The sequence below is a fragment of the Cygnus olor genome, chromosome 1 (genome assembly GCF_009769625.2).
Source record: "Cygnus olor isolate bCygOlo1 chromosome 1, bCygOlo1.pri.v2, whole genome shotgun sequence".
Taxonomy (NCBI): Eukaryota; Metazoa; Chordata; class Aves; order Anseriformes; family Anatidae; genus Cygnus; species Cygnus olor.
Window position 1 is genome coordinate 196,864,536 of NC_049169.1, and position 27,600 is coordinate 196,892,135.

General features: G+C 39.2%; 1 long non-coding RNA gene across 3 annotated transcripts; it reads right to left on the reverse strand.

The window, feature by feature from the left end:
* Positions 1-2,951: 2,951 nt before the first annotated feature.
* On the reverse strand, positions 2,952-26,388 carry LOC121063606. Of its 3 annotated transcripts, none has more exons than XR_005816088.1 (5): positions 14,582-14,787; positions 13,573-13,712; positions 11,523-11,592; positions 10,971-11,103; positions 2,952-3,608 (listed from the first exon to the last, which is right to left on the reverse strand). It is a non-coding gene; the product is annotated as an uncharacterized LOC121063606 (long non-coding RNA). The 3 variants fall into 3 exon arrangements; XR_005816087.1 differs by lacking the exons at positions 2,952-3,608; positions 13,573-13,712; positions 14,582-14,787 and adding exons at positions 17,665-17,736; positions 25,533-25,645; positions 26,084-26,388 and having other exon boundaries at positions 10,851-11,103; XR_005816086.1 differs by lacking the exon at positions 2,952-3,608 and having other exon boundaries at positions 10,851-11,103.
* Between the last annotated feature and the right edge of the window lie 1,212 nt (positions 26,389-27,600).

The window sequence follows — 27,600 nt, forward strand, 5'->3', positions numbered from 1 at the left end:
GCTTGCATTCTGAAACAAAACTGAACAAAAAAATGCTTTTTGATTGAAGTTGTATGCTAAAAGTATAACATTTGTAATACAAGAATACATCTACAAATAATAAATAAATAAATAAATCTGAAAAAAAAAAGAAAGCTTTAAACACTGTGTTCCATTTTGAGAACTATTTTTTGTTGTTGTTGTTTCTGTTTCTTAGCCCAGAATTTCATCTGGATGAGCAGGTTCTTTGTGAAATGGTTGGTTTTGATCAAAACGTAATTTTCTGATCTACAGTATTCTCTTGGAAATCCTAGACCAATTCTGCTGAAATCCTTGAAATGGCTGCCCCGCTCGTCAGCTATATCCACCAGACCATGCCAGACATACTGGGCTCTGTCTCTCTTACTGTAAATTCATTTAGTTCTGCTAGCTTCTGATGTTTTTCTGATGCTTTCGATACAGCCCACTTCTGAGCTTGCAGACTGAATCTCGTCCAGGGATAGGGTTGAATCTGCTTACTGTGTTTTTTTCTACATTGCGTAGAAATATCTTCGTGCCAGATTCAAGAGGTCTTTGCTTTTCTAGCCTTTGCAGCCTGAAGTAGGACAGTGATGAGGAATAATATGAAGAAGAATTATTAAAGCTGAGTAATCCTTCCTTATGACAGAAGTATGTCTTATAAATAGGTCCAGTTTTAACAAGAGGAAAAAGAACAGAGCTCTTTTAGGCACAGCTAGTGCAGTCTTTCTGCTGTAAGTCATGCTACACAGCAGTGGCTTCACAAGTCTCATTTTATCCATGGTGTAGATTTGCCTGCATTTGACTTTTTCATTACACAGATTCTGTGGTGTGGTTTTGAATTTATTGATTAATAGTCCCAAGTATGATGTAGGTACATGCACATACCAATGGAAAGATAAAGGATCTTCCCCAAAGAGCTTTTGGGGCTATTTTGGATAAAGAACAAGCATAGCACATTTCATCTTGTATCCAAAGTATTTTTCAAAGCATCCCATCAATTTAAATCCTCTAGGTGTGGAATTAATAAGGATTAGATAAATTCAATAATCTATATAATCTTCAGAAAGTGATAACATTGTTTAGCTCTTCTTTATAACAATAATCTCTTTATCCATACTAATAGGAAATGTCAAAATTTCTATTACCATACATCTCAGTTTCAAGCCCTTACTAAGGCAAAACATCCCCTGAAAAAAAAAAATGTCAGAGAAAGAACTTTGTGACTTTCCAGTGGATTACTATTCATGCTAAGCAAAATATACACCACTTAGATACAAAACTTTTAAAGCAGTGTTTAGATATTATGTAAGATTTTGTTATCCTTCTGAAAGGAAAAAAAAATCACTCCCTCCATTGAGGACAATGACAAAGGAACCCTGAGGATTAAGAACCTTCAAACATTTCTAAAGATATCATATCTTTATTAGTTTTCAGTTCATCCCTGGAGAAGAATTTGACAGTTGTACCCAATTAGCAAAGTCCAAAATTAATTCGCTTCAATCAACAGAACTAAAAACCTTAACATGTTCATTAAGAATACAACTAAAGACCTCATCCAAAGAGATTTACAGGAACTAGAACAGAAAGTTAATTCTGCTGAAGTCTGAAGAATTATTAGCTATTGATACTAAAATGGTTGGTTTTCAAGCGGAAACACTGCTTGATCAAGATAAATAAAACATGGATGTCCCCATAAATTTTATTTAATTTTTATTAATATAGTCAACATTTAGCAAAAAAATATTGACCTGGATTGTATTACAAACCTTATTTTCCTTCATTTTACTGTTACATCGTATCTCCCATCAAATCTTTAATTAACATGAAAAGAGAGCTGATAATCAGGATGATCATCCAGAGGTCAAGCAAACCCACTGAGATTTAATATAAGCTAAGAGCAGAGTTCTAATCAAAGGAGTGTAATTTCCAATCAAACCTTTAGAAGATAATTTTCATGGCTTGAATTTGCAAACATTTAGGTAAGTATGTTAATAAACTTTACATATGTAAATAACCCTGCTGAGGGCAATAAAACCATCAGAGGTGAAATGGCACAGTTGTAAGCATAGAGAAGGTGAAGGAGTTGAGCAACAGAGCTTTAAATGGCTAGGGATTTCCCTAAGATCTGCCAAAATCATTGGAAGGTGGCAGAGCAGCAGTACATAAGTGTCCAACTAGACACTGGATGCACATGCATAAGTGCATGTTTAATCCTATAGTGCCAGACACTCAGAATCTGTCTGTAGGATGTTTCTTCTTATTCTTCTGGCTGGACAGAAAGCAAGAAAGTTTTAGCAAGAACAAACTTGTCATCACCTCTTCCACTTGCAATATACACATTTCAGAATAATAGCTAACACCTTTCCCACAGTGTTTGTTTTAAGGACTATCACTGCAAACCAAATAAGATGTTCAAAAACTCAAGCTGTTTCAAGGAGGAGTAGGAACTTCAGTTTGCCTTCTGCTTTCTTAATGCTGCTTCTTAAGGCAAACCTGGGGAACAGCATGGCCACCAGAGATTCTGCAGTCAGGCGAAGCCCCATCACTGATACAGGTAGAAGAAGCTTTTTCTTTTCAAGCTTTATTACCACTATCTTGTAATCAGAAGAAAATCTTATTTAGACAGTAAAGTGAACCTAAATGTCAAAAAGGAGAGAAGATTCCTTTTTACATTTATTCCTTTTTTTCTTTTTCTTTTTTTTTTTAATTATTGTGGTGGCTCATTTTTAGGCTGTGTTTTTCTTAGTGAAATTCACAGATATCTCTGCTTTCCTCTATTGTTTACTGCAGAAAACTGTTCACACAGCTCATATTCATATTTTCTTTCCCAATTTGCACATCTATGGTTGAAAGCACCACCTTCTGGCCAGTGTGCACTGAAATTTAAGCAGCAAGCAGCTGAAACTCTTCATATGTCTTTACCTAACATATACTACAGAAGATGGCATATTTTTATTATTGCAAGAGTGATAGCTCAATACATACAGTTGCAATACAGAAATTGTTACTAAATGGGTTAGTCCAAAAATATGAAGATCTGATTTTTCTTATGTCACCATAATATTAAAATTCATATTTTAAAGACATGGAAAAATGGAGTTAAAACTGTCAGTGAAATATCTTGGAAATATTAATATTCCCATTTCGGTTTTAGGTGTTTGGTAAAAATGACCCACCCCACAAAGTATGAATAAATTTGCTTAGCTTAATATATGCAAGTACCATTTAAATTCTTAAGATTAGTTTCATGTCTAAAGCATATGTAGGTGTGATTGGAGCTAGTAACAGACGTTAAATTTGTAGCATCTGCATTTGCAGTACTTGTGTATCCTGCCACATTTCTTATAATTATCATACAATCTGAAAAAAAGAGACTAACAATTTAAGACCTGTCACGGTATCATAAAAAGCAAAATAAGGAGTTATTTAACAGAAACGCATGGTGGAGATTAAAGAAATCATTCTGCACTGCTCTGTGACTCATTCAGCTTCTTCCAATTGTTCTCCCTTTATTGCCTTTTTAGTATTTGATCTCTCTGTGGACCCAGTCAAATCCTCTCACTTATGTTTTGCTAAAAGAAGATATATCACACCTCTTCATTCATTTCCTAGGGGAAAAAAAAAAAAAGGACAGGAAAAAAAGTTTTTTAAAATGTATTTTTTTCTAATTTCTGATTTAGCAAAAGACATGCTTTTTTGATGGTGAGATATTGATTAGGTGAAAAAGGCTGATTATTTATTCACTCAAAACTCACTGTTATTGTAATTTTTTCCTCATTTATCTTGCATTTTTCTCACAAAATTTGACAATAAGTACACAGTCTAAGCTTCAAGATATTTTGCAATCAGTTTTTAAAGAATGGCATTCCTGGCTCAATTAGTATGAACTCTACAACCTCTATTTCAAACATCTGGAGTAATATTTTGGCCCCTGAGCTCCACAACAAAAAATCTCAGTGGTTTTAAATGGGCCAGACTTCCATCTGTGTGTTTCAAATGCACAAGCTGGCATGGCATGCAGGACTACTACAGGAACTGTGGTTCTTCATCTTTTTTTAGGCTGTAAGCATTTGGGGAGTTTTGTGCAGCACTTCCCACTTTATGCTCCAACTTGCTTATTTTCTAAAGGCAAGCATAGAATGATAAAAATGAAACCAGTAACTGGAGAGCATTAATGAGGAAATAACACAAGGCACATCCTGAACAATAATTCTTTGCAACCACCCCTGTTAAATCAAGGCAGGACTTCCAGGGAGCTGTGCAATTATCCCTCTTTGCCACTGAGCACCTCGTGGCCTGTTAATGCTTTTGTTTGCATCACCACTGCCCATTTTATGTCCACCTGGTGATATTGCCAACTCGCTCAGTTTAAAGTAATACTGTAATATTTCCACAAGAAATGGAGAACAACAGACAGAATTATAAATTGTGTCAGACCCAGGGAGATCTAGGTGAGTGTCCTAACTACTCTGTTATGGAGGCTATGCTGTTTAATTAAAGAGGTCCAGCTTAAGGCTGTGAATGATGCCTGAATCAGGATGAACCATAATAACCAAAAGTGACAATAATATAGGATATCTCATTTGTGTCTGCTGAGGAATGTGAGTGGTCCTGCCTGGTGGTATGAGCTCTGAGAGACCCAGGTACAGCTCACCATCACAGGGGTTATGGTCCTTGACCCATTCCATACATTACAAGTATGTATCTCAGACCCAGTCACCCATTTCCTTTAAATTTGCTCCTCTGCCTTTCATAACAGTTGACCAGGTTTCACAACGTACTGTCAAGTGTACAGAGCAGATGGCCCATCCTTTCTTCTACTTTCTCCACAATTTAATATCCCCTTTGCTTTCTGAAGCACTGCACTTCTATGCTATAATCATAATGCCCGAGTACTGAAAACACTAAACAAAAGCAGCTCAGCCAGTTGCTGATATCTACCCCAGTTTGTCATGAGAAACACAGAGCACTCATCTCCCAGAAACACCAAGCTTTCCTATAAAAGCATGTTACAGAAACAGGCCCTGGAGACTTATTTTGTGATATAACTTCCTAACGTAGTGATTAATTCACAGTAATTTACAATGAGTTATTTGAGTATATCTTTCACGATGGTGTGATAAAAGCTTGGCTTCATGTTGATTTTTTGGCTTGTTTTGTTTCACTTGGTGCCTGAATTTGTTTTGTGTTACATTTTTTTGTCCTTTTATTGCTAAAGATAAAGAAATCTGCAACTGTGAAGAGATGTTTGACTATGTGCTTTATACTTCCAGAAATGAACGGAAGATACATTCCTAGCACAATAGCACCAAATTCTGTGCATTTCTGTTGCCTTCCAGGCACCAGCAAGACTCACTTTCATTTCAGGATTTTCTTCCAGCAAAGTAATTTATATAAGTCAAATGATTTTTAATTTTCACAGGAGAAATTTATAAAACCCAGCACAGCTCAGTTTTTGCTACAGCTGCCGCCTCCTTAGTTATTTATATGGCAATACAATACAGCAAAGCAGGAACACGAAGCCATGCTGACAGAAAATGAAGATAGCATAAACAATACAGATTACAGTAGTAAAAGAAAAGCCTGATATAAACCACTACAAGTGGAATCAAGAAAAAACTGTATGAAATATCAGATTGTTGAGAGTGAGTTCAGCAACACAGATGTAGCTGAGAAGCAGAAAATACCAGTGTTATTTAGTGTTTTGCCTTTTCCTGTTTTCTGTTACCTGCATTTAATGTTCAGGCTGTGGTTTCTCTGGGATCAGGAAGGTATTTACTTACTCACTGAAGCTGCATTTAGACCACCAAAACCCTGACTTTGTAGGAGCTTCTAAGTGCAGCAGCAATAAAATAAACCACTAAATAATTTTTAAAAAATGCACAAAACCATTTCAGACATGTTCATCTTTCTTCCTCTCAGAGAAAGAGAGAACAATACACACAATATATGACCACAATGACACACTCAATTGGAAAGCTGACACATATGGAAGCACCAAAGAACAACCACTTACGCCTTTATTATTATTATTATTATGTATTTTCTTAAGAAAGAACAGTATAGCCAAGCTGTCTTTGAAAACAAAAATTTTAGTCACTTAAAGTACCAGATATTAAGCAATAGACTAGCTTTCCCAAAAGAGAAATTTTGGATGGCCAGCCTGCTACACCACTGATCAACCTCATCTGCAGAAGTGCTGAGCAACTGCCTAATGTGAAAGCCAGCTTCTTTCTGAATGTGCACCCAAGGTACTGCTTCATAACTGCTGCAACCAGAGACCTAGCTGTTTGGTGACACTTGTGAACAAGGAACACATGGAATTGTCCCTGCAAGAGCAAGCAGGGATAGACATTCAGTTGCTCCATGTTTTCAAAAGCACTCACACATCTTTGCTGCCCACTCTTCCAAACTGAGGTTGCTTTGAAGAGAGGTCACATTGGTCTCTTTGAGAGAGAGAGGTCTCTTTGAAGAGAGGTCACATTGGCTGGCAACTTTGGAAGTTAAGGCCTGCAGGAAATCAAGGTTATTTTCACTGTGCTGTGAAAATGTTCTAATTCAGATAAAAACAGAAAGAAAATTCAGACCACAGACTTTTAGCTGGCACATACTCATCTCTGGAGTAACCGGTACTTACTCACTCTCTCACTTTTTCATATATTAAAACTGGGATACAAAGATGGGTGCCCAGTGCCTTGTGCATTCTCCTACTTTTAGCCAAAATGACAAGGATCAAAAAAGTTTGGGGCTCAATATCTTTCATCATTGTTGGTCATATCAGATGGGAAGTAATTCTGGCTTCATTTTTCCTTCTCCTTACCTGACACTAGCTGGTGCAGGCCATCTCACATCAGTTGAGCAATGCTTATTTATAGGTTGTGTTCCTATTTAAATAGCTACCAGAGGATAAGGTCCTACTGCTTGTGATCTCAAGTAACAAACTTCATTATCGGGTCATATCCACATTTTGATCACCCCAGATAGCTCTGCATTAACAGGCAGAATGCATCCCCTCTCTGAACAAACATAACAAGGTTTAGTGTAATGAGAAAGAGAAGAAGTGAGAATCCCAGCTATTATGACAGTCTTTTGGACAATACCACACCAGGATCAGGAGCTACTATCTTAGAACAACTCTAGCAAAACTGTCATTGCAAATAAAGCTACTGCAAGTTGAATGAAATAATACCATTTATCAGCTTATTATTGATTTGTTAAATCATCAGAACAATTATTTTGATGTAACCTCTCTCTGGCTTTGGACTGAAATCCCCAACAGAAAGGGAAAAACACTTATTTGTTGTTGTTTTCATTTTAGCTCTAGAGCCATGAGTTCTTCAGGCATTAGTAATGCCTTTGTCAAGGGACTAACAGTGTCAGTTCCTATTTGTGTCTCAAAACTTCAGGGAAATGGATACTTAACCAAACAGGTGTTCAGGGAGAACGGGGGGGGGGGGGGGGGGGGGGGGGGGGGGGGGGGTGGGGGGGGGGGGGGGGGGGGGGGTGGGGGGGGGGGGGGGGGGGGGGGGGGGGGGGGGGGGGGGGTGGGGGGGGGGGGGGGGGGGGGGGGAGGAGGGGAGGGACCCTTCACAGAAGGAAAGAAAAAAGGAACAAAAGAAAAAGCAGATTGGAGACAACAGAAGTGGGAGGTGGTTTTGTCAGTGCACTAGTCAGTAATTTAAAGAAAAAATATATATACATATTTTTAATCAGGACCAGCTTTAGCAGTCAGCACTGTAGCAACCATCCTTTCTCACCAGTTATTTGCTCCTGTTCAGTGCTAATCAGGCATCAGGCAATCAGAGCTCAGTTATATAAAAAGAAGGAACATTAAACCAGACCAGCTTGGGTTCACCCCCCTCAGTGCAAGTGACAAGAGGAATGAAGGAAATAATAGCTTGTACCTGCTTTCTTCATTTATTTTGCTTGGCTTAACTTAAGCTTCTTGTAACTGGCAATTAAATTTGGTTCTCCTGAGCATATGGAGAGACAGAGGAGAGGCTGTGCCTGCAGTGCTCAGGCAGGAGCTGCGTGCACTGCAGGCAGCCCTGGAAGCAGGAGGCATCGCCAGCTGAGGAGCTACACTCCTTGTGCTTCCAAGCATGGGCAGAAACGACAAGATGCTGAAGGGTCTCTAGTGCCCCTGAGGACACAAGCCTTGTGCAAGGGTGCAGACACAGCAAGGTGAGTGTAGTGCTGCCTCTGCTTCTAAGAAGTGGTAGACTTTGTATTACATTAACAACACAAGCCTCAGGACTTGGACCTTGCCTTGGCCTGTGTGGAGCTTTATGGTTGCTTTTTTACCTGTAAAGGCAATGGTCCTACATCACATGATGGTTACTTCCATTTTACCTTCTCTTTTAGCTTTCCACTACAGTGCAATGCAATGCTTATTGTTATACGTGTATGTGTAACTAATAGAAAGAAAAAACAAGTGAATATTCTGTGCAGAATGGGCTATCCATGACAGTAAAATAAAACACAGTGGAGGGTATGTATGGCGTGATAGTAGAATGCATGAAAGCAGGCATATGATAGCACAGGGCCAGGACTATAAATCGTGCACCCTGAGATCTGAGAAAAAACAGTTTAAAAAACAAACAAATAACAAACAAAATCAAACAGAGAATGACCATTCACATGTAAACACATGAATCATATACAGCAAATTCAGATGCAATGTGGGCTTGCAGACAACAGAAGAATAGAGTGTACAGCACACTGGCAAGTATATTTAAATGACCCGAAAAAACAAGAAAGAAACCATCACCATCAGCTTTGTGCTCTTCCCAGAGAACTATTAATGATGTTGATGACTCCCCATACCCTCCACCTCAGTACGAAGGCCCTAGAGGGACACTGGAAGGGATGAGGATAACATGGATAACATCAGAGAATGGGGTAAATACCAGAAACTGTACAGATCACTTTAGCTGTGTATAATTTGAATTATGATTGTTAATATCACAGTAACTGGACTAACAATAGTTCTTTGATTTGGCTGTTAGGACTTGAATTAAACCGAGAATAAATCTTTGTCTGTGCATAAAATTGTATTCCTTTTGACTATAACAACAAGATTTTGTGTGTCATAAATTGGTGGGAATTCAGACAGTCTGTTCTGTAACTTGGATGCAACAAATTGGTAACAAAGTGAGAGTGTGTAAGTGCTCCCTGAACATGTTGTTTTACCTATATTTGTGCTTCCTATCAGACATCTGTGGATGAAAAAGGGAAGATAAGAAAATAAAAAAAAAAGATTATGTCTCTTCACAAGGATTTCCTTTGCTCATCATTGTTAAGGAAAGAACGTCCAGGCCCTGAAATAGGAAAATGTATCTATCTCCCCTTATGCACTGTGTCCTTCAAATTCCTGCCCAGGACACAATTCTCTCATGTGCTAGGCTCACTCAACTCAACAACCTTTTCTCCTCTACTGCAGGACTTCCTGGGGCAAGTAAGAAGCTGTCCCAGGCTGCACAAGGAGAAGTGTGTTCCCTGGTTGGTAATGACCTCCCAGACACCTCCTTGCATCACATTTTTGATGTTAGCATCACTAAGCCAACAGTAATAGAGCATTCCTCTGAAAGCTAAAAACTCAGTGGTGAGCAAGTCTTCTACTTCCTGTGAAATCAAGCAGTAACGGAAACTTTGCCCTGCTTATCTTAAACTGTTTCTCCCACTCAGTTACCTTTGTCTAACCACTTGTCCCATACAATTTTTGTTCTACACACCTTATCACCAAAAGTGATACTTACTTTCCCAAAAGTTCAAATGCTGTCTTTCGCAATGCTGCTCCAAAACATCTCACATCCAACCTGATTAGAGGATTTCTAAGAAGTCCATACATAGGTTTTTGTGCCATAGTGGAAATCTGTCTTCCTTGCAGGTTATAATAGACTGCTAAGCTCAGTTTGTCTTTTCAATGTTCCCAGAGCAGAGGACTATTTCTCTGTTGATAGGTTACTTTCATTTTTCTTACTAGTACTCACTTTAAAAAACTGCAATTTCTAATCCTTTGAGTTATAGATCTTTTCCCGTCAGATGTAACTGGAGTGGAATTATTTACAATATAGAAGAACAGTAAAATATGTAATTCAGAAGAAACAGTAAATTCAGCTTAAGATTATTCTGGAACACAGATTGTATTGTGTAGTAAATGAACATCAGTAAACAAGTGAAACCAAACTTCCCAAATCTCCCCAAACAGTTGCTATTTGGCTGAACTAGCACACAGTCTGTTTTCAGTTGTCGCCCCAATATGTTGTATTTCCTAGTCCAAATGGGGGACTATAACTGATTCCTGATCTTTGCTTTCCTTTTTTTCAAGTCCTCCTGTAAATTTACTAGCTACAGAGAAATTTTAGCATGTATTCAATGTAACAATATCATTAGAGGCAATACTTCTAAATAGTAGAGAACATTTCTTTATCAATACTTTATCAAAAGCTATTTGACATATGTATTCAGATCATTAATGTGGATTGATGATGATTGTTTCCTCATTTGGGGCTTACCACTGAGTAGGTAACTAATCTTGCAAGTTCCTGAATACCTTTCACTCTAAATTACACCAATGTAAATTTGATGAGTAAAATTCCAATAGTACACAGACAAGAGAACAAGTGAGTTCAAGGAAGTTAAAATCTTCTTCTACTGCTTTGACATTGTACACAGTAGCAAATAATAATTCCAGATTTGCAGTGTTAATAAGTGAAAATATTCACATTGGCAGATCAGCCACAAACGAAAAGCAGCAACCAGCTTTTTCTGAAGAAATTATTATTTTGTCAAATCAAGCAAGATCTCATTAATAAAATAAGGATTTTGCTCAAAAGACTCTTCATCATTAAACTGTAAGCCAGATGAGAGAGACCACATTCAGGAAAGGGCTGATAAAAATAACTTTAGAAGATGAGTCTTTGCTGCCAGTCAAATCCTGCATCAATTATACATTATATGTGAAAGACCTTGCTGGCTGTAGCCTCCTCCTGCATTAGCCAAATCTTATAACCAAGCGTGGGGAGAATCCTTTCATTAAAGAACAATCTGGATCACACTGTGAGTTTTATTATCTTGCAGTGAAGTGGTGCCATGGTACTGCTAAATAAAAGGGATACAAAAGCAGGTCAACCTCATTGTGTAGATTTTTTATACAAGCCAATGCAGTCTGACTTATGTATCAATATATTCTCTTTCCTTTTTAGACAAGATGCTGCAACAGTGCAGTGCCTCCATAGAAACAATGCATAATACAAGCCACAAAAATTCCAAACTACTTGCTGAAAAATAATTACACAGTAGCACTTCATGGCACTGGAGGAGCCCTGTAGGCAACAAGACATCAATTTGTGCTTTTTTTTTCATTTATGACAAAAATCAACTCCCATTTAACATGTATTAAAGAAAAATGGCATAGACTTTCTTTCCTTTAATTAAAATTAAAACGTGCAAATTTCTGGTTTCACCAAAGCAAATCCACAATAACTACAGGAATATAAATGAAGTTGCTTTAAATTTACCCGTCAAGTACTGTGAACAGAATCTGGATTTTCAAGTGCCCCAATTCAGATGTAGTATGCCATAAACTATCTAGAAATAAATATACAAAACAAAAACATAGAGCATTAAAGCAGATAAATTTCATACAGCACCTCTGCTCTAGATATAATTAGATGAGACAGTTTGTTGGCAAAAAGAAAAAAAAAATTAGTTCCAAAAGAGAACTTGCATCAATAGTTGTGCTTGTAACACCTATCAATCACTATTTTACTGACAGAACCAACGTATTAATCAGTCAGACTGTATTTTGATCTGCCTTCAGCTCATCAGAAACACCAGTTCACTTCTGCATTCCCACTACACTGTTTCTGCTGTTTTTAAAACAAACTGTGCCAACTTGGGTCACTTCTAATAAATTAATTGGAGCAGAGGACTGAACTACAGTTTCCAACATCCTAGAGGGGCATGTCACATCTGGGGGACTGCAGAATCCATCACTTCTCATCTTTCTCACTGGTTCAAGAAATATGTAATAATTTGTATAAACCAGTGTAGCTCCCAGGCTTTCTCTCAGAATCTGACACTCAAACCTACAGCCCGAACTGGGTCTCAAGGGGATTGAACCAAATCCTCCTCTTACTTGAAAGATCTAGACACAGAGGTATTGGGTAAGAAGTTCAAGAAGTTCAGGCTGAATACATGGGTATATGCGTGTGCACTACTTCTCTGAGTTACTGATATAATAAAAAAACACAGAACAATTTAGTTGCCCATACTTAGGTACTCAAAGTCACTTCAGAAACATGAGAGCATCATACCTGGCCCCAGATAGCACTAGAGAAAACCTCTGGACTTTCCATTGGTACTGATTCATACCTGCCAGCCTCAAGGGAAGGCCTTAGATACCACTGGGCATCCTAACTGGCTCTGTGTCATGTTCTTGGCTGGGACAGAGTTAATTTTCTTTGTAGAGGCTCACATAAAGGCTCACACATGCTGTGTTTTGGATTTTTTTATAACAATAGCAGTGATAACACACCAATGTTTAGCAGTCACAGTGCAGGGCTCACACAGAGCCAAGGACTGCTCAGCTCCTGGTGCTGCCCTGCCAGCGAGGTACCTGGGGGTGCACAGGGAGCTGGGAGGGGACACAGCCAGGAACTGACCCAGACTGGCCAAAAGGATGTCCCACACCGTGTGGTGTCATGCTCAGCAATAAAGCTGGGGTAAAGAAGGAGGAAGGTGGGGACATTTGGAGTGATGACACGTCTTCCGAAGGAACCATTACAAGTGATGAGCCCTGCTTTCCTGGAGGTGGCTAAACACCTCCCTGCCAATGGGAAGCAGTGAATGAATTCCTTGGTTTGCTTTGCCTGAGTGCATGGCTTTTGTTTTTCATACTAAACTGTCTTTATCTCAACCCATGAGTTCTCGCACATTTACCTTCCTGATTCTATCCTCTCATCAGTCCAGTTAATGGAGCCAAGATAATGATTTGCATGTCAGCCTCCTGCTGTCTACTTTAGTATCAGCCTGACAGCCCCATGGGATCTACTGAGTATGGAGCAAATGATCCGGCAGCGACTCTATGAGAAGCTTTGACACTTTCATATTAAACCCAAAATACAAGGGAGCTGAATATCCAGAGCTGAATTTCACGAATGGCCCTTCTGAAGTGGGTATTTCTTGCTTTCTGCTTAGCTGTTATTTCATTTCTCCAGGATTCTCTATTCCTCAGTCTCTACCAGTAAGCTGCCAACCTGTCAGCACTCACAACACATTTTTGCTTGGGCTTTCAGGGGAGTCTCCCAGTCACATGCTGCACAAACGCTTCCAGTCTCAAAGTACTTGCTCTATACCTCACTCTGACTCATGGCTCAAGTCAAAAAGAGGTAGCAATGCCTAACACTGACCTACATCCTCATTTGTCTGTCAAGATAAATATCAAGATAAGCTCAAAGCCCAATTCCAATGACAGTAAAATGTTAGGGGAGTACAAGCACATCATTTATGCCAAAACAGAGAAGCACTGTTATTGTAGGAACACTTCTCAACCCAACACTTCCTCACCTGTGGCAGCCTTGATCCAAGGCCTGCTTGCATATTCCTGTTAGCTTCTCAAGCTGTTGGAGCAAATCATTCATATATCCACTCAAATGATATGCGATAAATTGGGACACTTCTGTTGACACTAAGCCTTTGCTAATGTCCTGAAATTTATTTGGTGACACAAAGAGTGGGCTACAATCCCTTACAAGTAGGGAAACAGAACTGTAACTTTAAGGTCATGAAAAACATGGTGGTAGTGTTGCTGAATAAACTACAGTTGCAGAAAAAATGGAACAAAAGTAATTTATTTTTAGCAAATAATTAAAAACAATACATTGCAGTCCTGTAATAAAACCCAGAAAATTCTTCCATTAAGATTGCAGGCTTCTCATATGATCTTTGGTCTGTTAATTGCCTGAATGTATTCTAAAAGAGGAATTCCAATTCTAAATTGGTATTGCAGCAAAGTGTTTGTATGGGACCCTTACTATGAGCTTGATAATAAAGTCTGTAAACATCAGCTGCTAAGGGGTTTAATTTGCAATTTTGTTATCTGCTGAAGGCAGACAAAAAAGAAAAAAAAAAAAAAGAACAAGAAGAAATATGAGGAGACAAAAACAGGAGGTTTTAGGAACCGTGACAATTACAACATTCTGTCATTGGCTTGTATTTCATTTCATTTTACATTGGTTTTGTGGTGCACCTGCTGGTATCTGCTAAACTTCAGCTCTTTATTTAAAAACATAACCCTTCTCTTCCACTTTTGCCATATGAATGAAGATAAATTAAGTACTCATATGATTTGCATTCAGGGAAATGGTGAATTCAGAGACTTTTGGAGTCCCTGTTCTACTTCTGTTGATGTTAGCTTCACAGAGACTGAAATCCACACATGAAACAAATTTCTATGAGCAGAAAGTTACCAAGTCACAAAATACCCAAAAGATCACTGAGTCCCATTATGTACAGCACGTTACACCTGTCATGTAAGTTTACATCAATCATAAAAAGCCATAAAGCTTGAGCCAACCTGAGGGTGTGCTTATAGCATCTTCTTATAGAAGTATCAGGATACATCTGCAAGTTGATTTGCCACTGATCAAACCAATGAATTTTTCACAGTTATACTGAACAACTTGGTCCTAAATGAGCCTATAAAGAAGAAAGAAAATATTTATCTCAATACTTCCCTTGCGTTCACCGCTAAAAAGAAAGCATGAAGTCATTTGATCACAGCACTATATTTCCATCTGCTGCTACTCTGACTCCAGCCTATTAGAGCTGTGGTATCTTAGCTGAGAAAGAAGCAATAATTTCTTGAGGAATGGCAGAGGAATTTTAACATAGTTGCACCTAATTATAAGAATCTTCTCAAATTTGAGAAGTTACAATGCTATTAATCTAGTTACATCTTCTTCTTTAACAAATCCATCATCTCTTAGAGAATTTTGTAGCCCTTCCTGAGTCCAGCTTTGGTTATATCTGACCAGGTATCCAGTTTGATGGATTTCCAAGATTTCACAACAAAACCAACCTTATTTTTTTCATGTAGTTGTTCAGGTGTCTCAGTTCATTCACCTCCTGCATTTCATCTTAAACTGAATTAGGGAAAGCTAGGTAGAGTAATCATACAAAGGAGAGGATTTGATTTTTTCCTTGAATCCATGCTGTCACCTCAATAGACTAAGATTCATATGGATATAATGCTTCTTACTTTTCTGAGGAGTATCTGTTCTGTTGCATCACACCATATTCCTCTTTGCAAAAGTGGAATTTGTACTCCTTCCCAATCTTATCTACATCTTGCTAGCATGATCTATACCTGGCATGCCTCCTTATATTTCTTTGGCTCTTGCACATTCAGGTAGATGAGTACTCATCTTTCTTAGTGGAAAGAAAATCTCATGCAGACTTTGTTTCACTGAGTTTCACCCCCAAAATTATTCACCTGACTTTCTGCTTCTTATTTCTCTCCTTAATATCACATTTTTATAATCTCTCCATTTCCCTTTTGTTTTATTTGTCTGTCTTAAAACACTACAGCTATTACTTTTAAAAACTGATGGCATGTAAATACCTCCTTCAACATACACTGTTTTTTGGGGGAGGCATTCTTATTTATCTCAGTGATGGAAAGCTGAAATGCAAATTTGTCAGTAGGACAAAAGGTCTAAGTGCGGTAGATTCTTCATGCTGTTTACACCATAAGGAAGATTTTGCATGATGAGGTAGATTCTCTCTCAAATATTTGATCTAATGTTTTTTTTTTTTGTTTTTTTTTTAAGTAGAAGAAGCTTCTTAATTGACTCTCACACATAGGTGTTCCTGATTTCAAATACATGTAAAGGGAGGAAATGTAGTATAAAAAACAGCTTATCAACATTACATACAGTATTGTCTTCAGGTCTGGTTACAAATTGAGTGACAGACAATTTCAAAAGAGGCAACATCTGTGTTGTTCTACAGCACACACACAGAGCTTTCTGCATTACACAGTTTAAACTGGGCCTTCAAATATGAGGGTTCAAAACACTATTGGTGGAGATGAAGCAAAAACAGAAACTCAGAAGCTCCATGAAGTTGACTCTATTCTATATGGGGTTACTGATGCAAACCACCAGAGCAGAGCAAAACCTATTGAACCAGCGGATATGGAAGAAACGGACTGTATGAGCATCCTCTGAGATTCAACAGCCTTTTCTTTCTTGCCCTTAGTCAGTTTCAGCCCTTTGGAAACCTACATAAAGGTAGGCCTTCCAAAAGTACAGCTCAGAACAACAATCTAAAAAGGTTCCTCTGAATCACCTTTGAGGAATTTCATTTCCTTTCTCTGAATAAAGGCAAAACTTAGGAATACTAGATAGCTAAATTAGGTATCTGAACGTTGACACTGCTGCTATTCTTACTATTCTCTATGCTCTCTGTTTCTTATCTGTAAAATGAGAATAACCACACTACATGGATGTCAAAAGAGTGTTGTAATGATAAATGTGTTAAAATGTTTGCAGGATTAAAGTTAGATACTAGGAAAAAAGTATTATCCTATTTGTAGATAAATTACCCTGTAATAACATACTATTGCCTTAGATTTATTATTTTTATTTATAGATAATAACATAATGTGCCCTCAGCCTGTACAAAGATACTGCACTGCAAATGTTTTACTGTCAAATATATATATATATATATAAAACCTATTCTTCTTGAAGAGTTTACAGCCTGATGATAGTAAGTAACAAAGCAGAGCAATAATAAGTCCCAGCTCAGCAAACCAAAGGGCAAGGCATGTTGCCATCATCTAATGGCACATCGTCTAATATCCAGATATGCCCCTGACCCTCAACAAAACACATAGATGTTTTAAAAGCAAACCAATAAATAAAATGCCACCCTCTGTATTACATTGATGTCTCTTCACTAGTCACATATTTTCTCAGCCTCGTGAGATGCAACAACCTGATTTTATAAAGGTTTTAGGGGACACTAAGCAGACAAACAAACACCAGGAACAATATGCACACAAAATGCAATACCTGATAAAAGTAAGTCAAACAACCTATAATAGGACAGGTAAATGAAGCTGGGAAGGTTAGATACAAGGACAAACCTTATTCTAAGTGCTCCACAAAATAGTATTTTCCTTTTGGAACCTTTTGAATCACTCTGGCAATTTTTAATCCAAGATCACGTAGAGTTCAAACGCAGGTTTCTGAGCGTTTCCAAGGGGATGAGCCAAAGCCTTGTGCAATCCATAGAAAACTCCCTACTGACTTTAAAGTGGTTTAGATCAGATGTTTGTGGTTGGTTTGATCTCACCTAACTTTATCCATCAAAAACTTGACTCATGTAGTGTAGGATAGTTATCACCATGCTTTAAATTGTAAATGGAGAGAACAACATATCTGGAGAGTAATGCATCTATCACAGTCATGTATTCTTGGACAAGAAGGAAGCTCCCTGGAAATGCCTTGATGAATTAAAAAGAGAGCCTTGAAAGTGGTTAAGAGGCTAAAATTATAGAACATAAATCCCGTGCTTACTTCACAGACTCAGGAAAGCCAGTCTAAGACTGCAATTATAGAAAGAAGGCTTAAACTTTAAATTTAAGCTTACCTTCAAGTACATTCAAGTGCCTTCTTGAAAATCCTTCCCTGTGACTTGAGAGCAGAAGTAGAGACAGCAAACCTGAAATCACAGCAAGAAAAAGGCAAGCTGTGAGATCCACATCCAGCGTTAAGACCCTAGCAGATACTCATCATTTTGAAGGAAATCCATGTCATGTTCAAAACTGCAGGAGAGTAATATCATCATTCACTAAGTGCTGAATTAGATCTCCATGTCTACTTTACATGTGTTTGCATAGATTCTTAAGCCAGATTTTTGTACCTTACTACAGCAAACTCTTGAAGTTTGAGAACTGGACCTTTACTTGTAATGTTTATTTGTTGCTTATTCATGTGTTATTTTGCTATATGTTTTGTATAAGGGCATTCCTTGTATGAGTTCCCCCTGACAGTTGTTGGGAAGGTTATTTTCACAGTGCATGAGAAAAGCACATAAGTGGGACCAGATCATATGTAAAGACCAGGGTGAGAACCATCATTCAAAGAAAGCTTGCAGTTTCTACATTAACCTCTTCCTCAGAAGATATGGTGGTTTTACATGGGTGGGCAGCCAAGCTCAACCACAGCTGTTCTCTCATTCCCCCTCCTCAAAGGGAAAGGGGGAGAAAATACAATGAAAAGGGCTCAAGGGTTGAGATGAGGACGGGGATGTCACTTAACAATTATCATGATGGGCAAAACAGACTCAGAGTAGGGAGACAGTAAAATTTATTGCCTATTACTAACAAGCTAGAGAAGTGAAAAACAAAGGAAAGAAACCAAAACCACTTTCCCCCATCCACCCTTTTCCACTTCCTCCCCTGAGCAGCGCAGGGGACAGGGAGTGGGGGCTGGGTCAGTCTATAACACTTTGTCTCCCCTGCTCCTTCACGGTCACTCTCTACCCCTGCTCCACGTGGGGTCCCTCCTACGAGTTGCCGACCTTCCTGAACTGATTCTGCAGAGGCTGCCCACAGGCTGCAGCTCTTCAAGAACTGCTCCCACATGGCTCCATACCACAGGGTCCATCCATCAGGAGCAAACTGCTCCAACATTATAACCCCCGGCCAGCAGCTCCCCCCAGACCTCCTGCTCCTGCTTGGGCTCCTCTCCACAGGCTGCAGCTCCGGCCCGGGGCCTGCTCCTGCGGGGGCTCTCCATGGGCCGCAGCCTCCTCCAGGCCACATCCACCTGCTCCACCGGGGGCTCCTCCACGGGCTGCAGCGTGGAGATCTGCTCCATGTGGGACCCATGGGCTGCAGGGGACAGCCTGCTCCACCAGGGGCCTCTCCACGGGCTGTGGGGGAACTTGTGCTGCGTGCCTGGAGCACCTCCTGCCCTCCTATTGCACTCACCTTTGGGGCTGTAGGGCTGTTTCTCACTTCTCTCTCTCTCCCAGATGTTGCATAGCAGCAGTTTTTTTTTCCCTTTCTTAAATATGCTCTCACAGAGGCACAAACAACATTGCTTATTGGCTCGGCTCTGGCCAGCAGCAGGGCCCTTACCTAACATGGGGCAGCTTCTGGATTCTTCTTGCAGAAGCCACCGCTGTGGCCCCTCACTACCAAAACCTTGCCACATAAACCCACTACACTAGATCACAACAATTTATTTCTAAAATCTGGCCTGTCGAGCTGAAGAACTGGTTATAAAATTTAGATGAGGTAGAAGCATGAGGAAATCCAGCACCACTTCATGGCAGGAGCATGCAACCTGATGACTGTCAGTACCAGCTTCAGTCAGTGCCAGCTTCAGCATGTGTGTTACTATTTGCCATCACCCAGCTAGAGAAAGATGAGTGCTCTCAGCACACTGACCACAAAAAGGAATTCAGGTGTTGCATGGAATAAACAGGATTTCCACAGCCTGTACTCACTGGCTGCAATTGAAAAACTTGCTTTGGGGTGAGGCCTAGTCTTAAGCACCAGGCTGAATAAGAGACTTCTGACTACATGGTCTGATTACATGAAACATTTTCTTTACCAAAGCTGGTTATGCTCATTTCCAACTAATTTTTACAATTTGTTTTCCCTTCACTTGTGCCAGCACAATTGTATGTAATTGGTTATCCACAAAAAAAAAAAAAAAAAAAAAAAAGTTATTTATTTGAACCTGAAGTGCATAGTGCATTCTTATAGACTGGTGCAACTGAAGAGCTGAACTGTGCAGGAAAAAGGTGGTCAGGGGTAGGTTTCAGAAAGGCTAAATCCTTTCTTTCTCTCAGGATTATACAACTCTGTAGAACTCTCAGACGTGGTACTGCTGACTGAAGCAGAGATTTCGTATTTATCCAGTTTGATGGAGTACTTGAAAGCACTGATGATTTTTTGTAGCAAATTTACAAACCAAAGTGGCAATACATATCATGAAATAGAACCATAGAATCATTTGGGCTGGAAGAGACCTTAAAGATAATCTAATTCCAATCCCCCTGACATGGGCAGGGATATATTTAGTTCAATTCACATTTATGGTTTGTGATGGTAGGTAAGAATCTCTTCTTAAGACCTACACAATTTCCCAAATGCATTTTGCCAGTGGGAAAGGTAAAGAAATGGGGCACCAACTCTCCACCGCACTTGTATCTCACTGAATCACTTAAAACTTTTCAGAATGGTGCAAAAGCAAATGTTCTGATCTAAGAATGTCTTCCACTGATTTCTTCATGCTGTAAATAACTCTATCAGATGCAGAGTAACAGAGAAACCAGAGCTGCAGCAGATATCAGAAAGATAGATCTCAGCATCCGTGGTGGTATCAGTCTCAGTCACAAGGATTATCTGAATATTTTAATATCACTCATGAAGTCACAATGCTTCATTGCCTTCTTGAGAGGTAGCAAGTAAATAAGATGGATGTACTGCAACAGCAAGACCCAGAAAAACTAGGCAGCCAAGGTTTGCCCCATTCATTTGTAAAGTTTATAGCACTGGATAGCACAGATTGTAGAAAGTGTAAATGGTCCTCTATCAGAATTTACTGACCTGGAAAGAAAAGGATGGGAAATAACACCCACACTGTTAATAAAACTGGAAGCAGGGGCAAGTTTGTCTGCCTGTTACCTGAAACATTTTACTGTAGTTCAGGACATCCTTGCTACAAATTTATTGTCTTGTGTTTATAATTAAATGAATTGTCAGCCAAAAGTTGTTTCTTTCCGCTGGAGACTATGAGTAGGTACGGTATTTGTGAAGCATCTTGTCGTGACCCGTTTAAATCTGTCTGTTCTTGTGAGAGTGACAGGACAGGCTGCAGAAAGGTGGTTTTTTTCCCCTTTTACAGAAGTGGGGAAGCCCACTGAGGAAAGCACGGATGAGAGTCAATGGGGAAGCTGTGTGCCCAGGGGAAGCACACACAAGTTCTGTGTAGCTTAGAGTGGACATCACCTTTTTCAAGTATTAGTTCTGCAAAGAGGTATTATAGTCCCTATAGCAGATAGTAGTCCTGGGAACACCTACCCCAAACTGCTTCCAGTACATGAAAATATAACCAACACTTTAAAAATATGTCATCCAAAATGTATTTTAAAAATCTCATTAAAAGAGATCAAGGACATCAGCAAACCCCAGGTCTCAGGAGCATCATGACATGTGGCAAGGTAAATGTTCAGACAGCCCTGTGAAATGGATCACTTCTGATGCATTAGGAGAAAGTTAAGCAAATAAACAAAAGCATAATCAATGGTGTTTGCCAAATAGACTGAATTCTCTCCATAGATTTAATTCCAAGGACATAAGAAAGAAGGCATCTTGGTTTTCTTGTTACTAAGTCTCTTACACTTCCTTTCAAAATCCACTGTTCATGATTAAATCCTATTTCTCCAAAAGAATAAGAAAAGTTCCTAAGCATGGTAATATTTTGTCTCTTAGTATCAGAGAAAAATCTCCTTTAATTCTAAACTTTGTTCCTGAATATACAGCCTTCCTATAAATGTGCCCTTCTGATTATAGCCTCCCTGCTGTCTACATAACCCTTCCTTCTCCTTGCAGTTTCTTAACTTACTGGCATGTATCCTCAACATATGCTATGCCTTTATCTTGGTCAAACATTGTGGGAAGATTGAAGAGAAAGCAATGTGGAAGGAGCACTCCTTTCATAAGCAGCCCATCTGAAGATGTTTCAGTACTGAAGTGCTAAGAACCAGCCTGTAGAAGCTGAACTAAATGACCCAATACTTTGTATCCCCACCTACATTCTACCTTAAAAAAAAAAAAAAAAAAAAAAGTATATTTCTGGATTTGCTCCAGGCTCTCATTTGTTCATTTTCATAGAGAAACCAGATGTTTGCAAAAAAATAATTTTCCTTCCAGAAAAAAAAATGACTTTCATATCCATAAAAAAATGGAGGTGACAAAATAAAATATTTGGCTTTTGAAACAAGCACTAAAAAATCCTCAAAGCCAAAAATTGCAAGTTTTACTTGCAATTGTTTATCATGATTTGTATTCCCTTAACATCTAGACACCTAGACAAAGATCAGAATTACCTTTCACTAGTTGCAGTATATACAAGGAACTGAAAATCAATGTAGCCAAAAAAAAAAAAAAAAAAAAAGTACAAACCAAAAACTGCTAACCACTTTCTATAGAGGAAAGATGATACAGTGAGGTCAAACAGGAGGCCTGGAACAGATCTGGGATTTGAACTTATATTTCTACAGAGAGTTCACTTCCTCAATAGCAAGACTACTTTGTTGAAAGCACTAAATAAAAATCAATCCAATTTTAAATCTAACTTTACTAACTCCACCATCATAGTACTTCAGCTTCTTACTCTCTGCGCACATTTGTGTTCTTTAAGCTGAAGGGCAGACAGTTTAAAACTTTCCACATTACCCACCTTTCTCAAAACATTTAAGAATATTTAATAATTCATTCTTTCCCAATAATGGAAAGGCTTCTAATTATCTTTCAATTAAAATGTCACATTCTTCAGAGTGTTTATATTATTTGCATAAACCTCTCTTATTTCCCTTCAACTTAAACAAACTTCTCACTTACTGCTATTCATGAAGTGTTATGAATTATTCTATAGCTACTCTTCTGGAGAGAGGAAATTTGATATAATTGCCTTAAATATTTCTTTGCATGACTAAGTACACCTTTGGTAGAGTAATGGAGTTTACAGGGCACATAACAAGCAGTTAAACTAATGAAAAACAGCAAATCCAGGGCATTTGTTTACACCATTGAGATTCCATACTATGTTGAGGCTGAACAAGAAAGCTTTTAGTCTGGTGAACCATATTTAATTTTGAAATATGACAGCCCTTCAGCTGACCAATACCTTCGCGCCACAGTTTTCTTTATGCTTCAGACTTAGCATAAAGATTTATCTGAGAAATGGGGTTATATAACAACTTACTCAATTTGGCAACAAGCTGCCCAATAACCAAGCTCTCCATTTTATAGAATACATTGTATACAAACATTCAGCATTATCAGATGCAGCATTCCTCTCACATAATTTGTACGTAGATGAGCTTCATAAATTACCAATACCTCAGTTGACACTGATGACATATTCTCTAACATCGCCTGATCCAGTAACGGCTAAAAAGAGATACTGCATTACATTGCATTTAATTCAGGTTTGCGAAAGGGAGGTTTCTGGTGGGGGTTATCAAAAAAACTCAAAAGAAATTTCAAATCCTGAAGAGTTTCTAAACTATCTTTATAGCCGGTTCCCTTCAGATTTCTTGCCAGACCTAGTCTAAAAGTATGCTATAAAAATATAGGAGGCAGACTCATCTCTCCAGATTTGTAGCACTGGAGCACCGGAGCATCTCTCGCTCTCCAGCTGTACTGTCCTGCTTGGTAATCCTTTAGGAGGTTGTGTAATACTTGCTGGAGGTTAAACATTTGTCCGCTTCTTAAGAGAAGGTTCAGCGTTGAGGAAACTTCCAATGTGAGATGCGGCGGATATGCAAGGAATCTGTTCCAGGACGGTCCCCTTGCCAACATAGCCTGCAGCCTTAGGTACTGGTAACGCCACGGGAGCTTGGTGTGCTGACTGTAAGAGATATAGCACGGAGGGTGGAGCGGAGTGAAGACACTGCATCCAGGCTCTGTGCTATCACCACAGGGATGAAGAACCGGATGGTACTATGGAACTGACAGATTGCATGGCCAGCCCTGAGTCTAACTGCCAAATCCTGTCCTCTGGGTGAACTTTGCTCCTTATAATCTCATCGTAATGCCAAAACACACCTCCATCCCAAAGGCTACCCGCCTCCCAGGGTGCGACCACCCTTCACTGAGCATGCATTCTGAATTTCTCTGAGCCTATACCTGTAAACAAAAGCGAGAAAAATTTATACCAATCACAATGAAGACACGTATGACTAGAGTTGTTCAAGCTCCACCTAAAAGTAAGATAATTGTATAAAAATGGCTCAAGAGAGGAGAAATGTAGGGGAAGGTACCATCACAAACAAGTTGAAAGGACATCACTAACTATTATCAGTTGAAAGGCTTAATCTCTTTTCCCCCATCACCTAGGGACACCTTTTGGATGAGATTTGAACTCTCAGTTATACCGAGTACTTCCCCGGGAAACCTAACATTCTCTATAGAGTTATTTCATAAGTTAGCACATGTGTAGATCATTGTTTTTGTCATATTCTTGGTATTTGTATGTGCTCTGCAGACAGTGTATTTATCACTGGCAATCCAAAATAACTTTTTCTCCTGTTGCTTCAATAAACTATACCAGTAATCTACTAGACTGAAAAGTGTATTGTGCTCTTTGTGAATCTGTGGTCGTAATTAATGCAACCAGTTTTATAGTGCCGATTGCACTATTTGTACATCTGTGATTGTGATAATTTAATATAATTTAATATACTGAATGTGTTTGGACATATTGCCAAATTGGACATCACTCAGAATGTAAGCCCAGCTGCCCGCAGGCCCTCTATCTGAGGACAAGCTGGAACAAAAGGGGGTTTAGGTCCTGACAAACTTCCTTACCTTTTAACGCAACAGAGGCACATGCTCAGCCTATGGTTAGGCAGCACCAGTAGTCGGTAAAATGAGTGGGTTTATCAAACTGTCTCCTTGCTCATTTTGTATGGATGACACTTTGCTCATCCCTAGGGGATGGAATTACAGCTCTCCAGAGCCAAAATCCATGGCTTGCTACAGTGTGAATTAAGGTTTTGCAACTGCTGTAAGCTTCTGTTCATAAATTTCCTGGTGTGATCACTATCAGAGACCTGCAATGCACTCTCTCCCACCCACCAAGGAAGATGGAGCTCTCTTTAACTTTGCGGGTGTGTAAAGATGGAGAAGTGAGACTTCAGTGGAGAAGGCAGAGCTGTGAAGTCACCCCTGGAGAGTTACTCAGGACAGGGCCTGAAACATTAGAACCCAATTTACTATACCATTTCCTATCACCTTGGATCAGTGTTTTAACCAGGGAAATTAAATGTAAAATGCTGTCATTTTTAGATGGCTTTTTTGACAACTATTTTGCATAGGTCTAAGTTATTGCTTACTTGTGATGCAAAAGAGCAAGAAATTAGTGCAGGGTGCAACCCTCTGTGGCTTCTACTCACATAAAAATCTACATTTGAAAATTGTTTTTTCTTAAGACCAAGAACCCTGAAAAGCTGCCACATGTCCTACCTGAAAGACTGAAAAAAAAATGACAGATGGTGGTGTGAGAGAGATTACTTGGGAAGAAAGCTGGTTTATTAGACAAGCACAGTAGTGAGTCTGATTGGCATATAAAGGAGATCAATCTTCGCTCAGACATCTCAGGCCCAGTGTGAAATGTTAGTCTTGCTCACTTGTGAATGCCACACAGTAACATTTCTTTCATTTGTTTATAGATTTTCATCACTTTGACCCCCCACCCCCCACCCCCCACACTCACCAGCAAAATCAGGAGCTCTTGAAATGAAAACCTGATTTTTCAAATTATTTTTACCTCTTCAAATATCAGCCAAGGAACTCAGTGATTATTACACAGTTTGAAGCCACAGTTCACTGAAAATTTCAAAGAAGATGAAAGTGTGAAACTAATAGAAAAAACAAACAAACAAACAAACAAACAAAAAACAGCACTGTGAATGGCAAAGGTAAAACAATAATTAAAGAGGTGTTGGTATGTAAAATCTGAAAGAAAAGTGTAAAGATAAAAAAAAAGGAATAAATCTGTCATTTAGGAGAGATGGGAGTAGATAAGATAAAGTGAAAGAAAAGAAAAAAAAAAAAACATAACTAAACACCAACAGCACTTTTATAAGTGTAACAAATTCAAATAGTTGGGAAAAAAAAAAAAAAAGAAAAAGCAACTCTAGCAACTCACAGGCTGTAAAGAAGACAAACTGTAAAAAGATCTGTAGAAGGAGAATCAAATATACATGAAATGAGGCTGCTAGACAAGGGAGGAAAGAGGGGAGACCTTGATCAGCAGCCACTAACCTGTTGGTGTGGGGGTTTGTAGCAGTCCATGTGGGATGCAGGGCTGCGAGCACTTCTGGCGGGTGCCAGGTAGCTCTGCTGAGAGAGGGGAGAAGCAGGGAGGAGGCTGGCAGGCGGGCAGAGCACGTTGGGTAGGGTGCACCCTGCAGAGCTGGCAACAGCACACTGAACACTTCCTCCGGCACATAGACAGGGGCCCCCATGCAGCAGACTGCCTTTGCTAGCAGGTGTGGTGAGAAGACCTGACAGACAAAGCTCATTATGGTGTCCCAGCAGAGCATGAAGCATCTAGATATTCTTAATGACCATATGAGGTGACTGGCTTACTCTATCTGGTGAACAGCTTGCAAGGATAATATCTTGCCCAGGAAGAAAGACTTGTCCCTTTCAAGCCTTTTTCTTTTCTTTCTTTCTTTTTTTTTTTTTTGGTCTTCTTTTAGTGCTTAATATAAAAGTTTCCCCTCATACACTAAACTATCTGCTGCCACAGTGTCCCCATGGCCGTGAAGCCAATAGTGTCCAACAAGCTTCCGATAGTCTTTCCCCTTCAGAACCACCAAAAATGTCTCTGCGAAAAGTTTTTGGAAGGGCACCAGCTCTACAGAGCAAACATGAGGGGTTATTACCAGAGGGTCAGTCTCTGGTGTAGCTATCCAACTACACCACTGTGAAGCTGTGGACCATTTAGTCTCTATCACAGTGGGTTTGTTCTGTTCATAATATGACTGCTAGGTGATATTTTCATGCATTTCCTCTTCCTCTGTCCACCGCTGAAACTGATAATGCATTACAAATTCCTTTTGAGGAACAACAGGCTATTGTTTAAAAAGTAGACAAGCCATAGAGATTTAGATTATAGATATGTCAGAGACAAAGAAAAAAACGATGTTTTACACAGGTCACGACATGCAGGAAGGACACAGATGTGTCTTCTCACTCTTGCAAATACAATTTTATGTGTTTGTGACTGTATCTGAAATGAAAAGAGAACAAACAGCACTAACAAAAAGCAAATTTCAGCTAGAGAATTTGAGGAGATCTGGGACATGATGAGTACAGATTGTTGTCTGACATTCTTGATAACAGTTCAGATTTGGCCATTCCCACAATGATTGCGCTGTGGTTTATTTTTCCCATATGTAAAATAAGCCATGGCCCAACCCATATGCCTACAAATATTTACTGTAAGCAAACAAGTTATTTTTACTCTCCATGGACAAGACAGCTTTGGCATAATATAACCCAGGGATATATTTCCTGGCAGGATACTGGGGACAGTATCAGCACTGCTCTCTGCACAAAATCTCTTGATTGACCACATTGTCTCTTCATCCATGTCACAGCTTCATCTGGCCCTCCTATAATCAATGGATATGCAGTAGAAACACTTGTCTAAAGCAAATGTTAGACAAGGACTGTGAAGTGAAATATGGAGTGGAAAGACTTGGGTAATGAGACTAGGTCCACAAGTTTATGTTTTCCTCTAGGGTCCAAGAATTTGCGGTAGAGAGATGGTG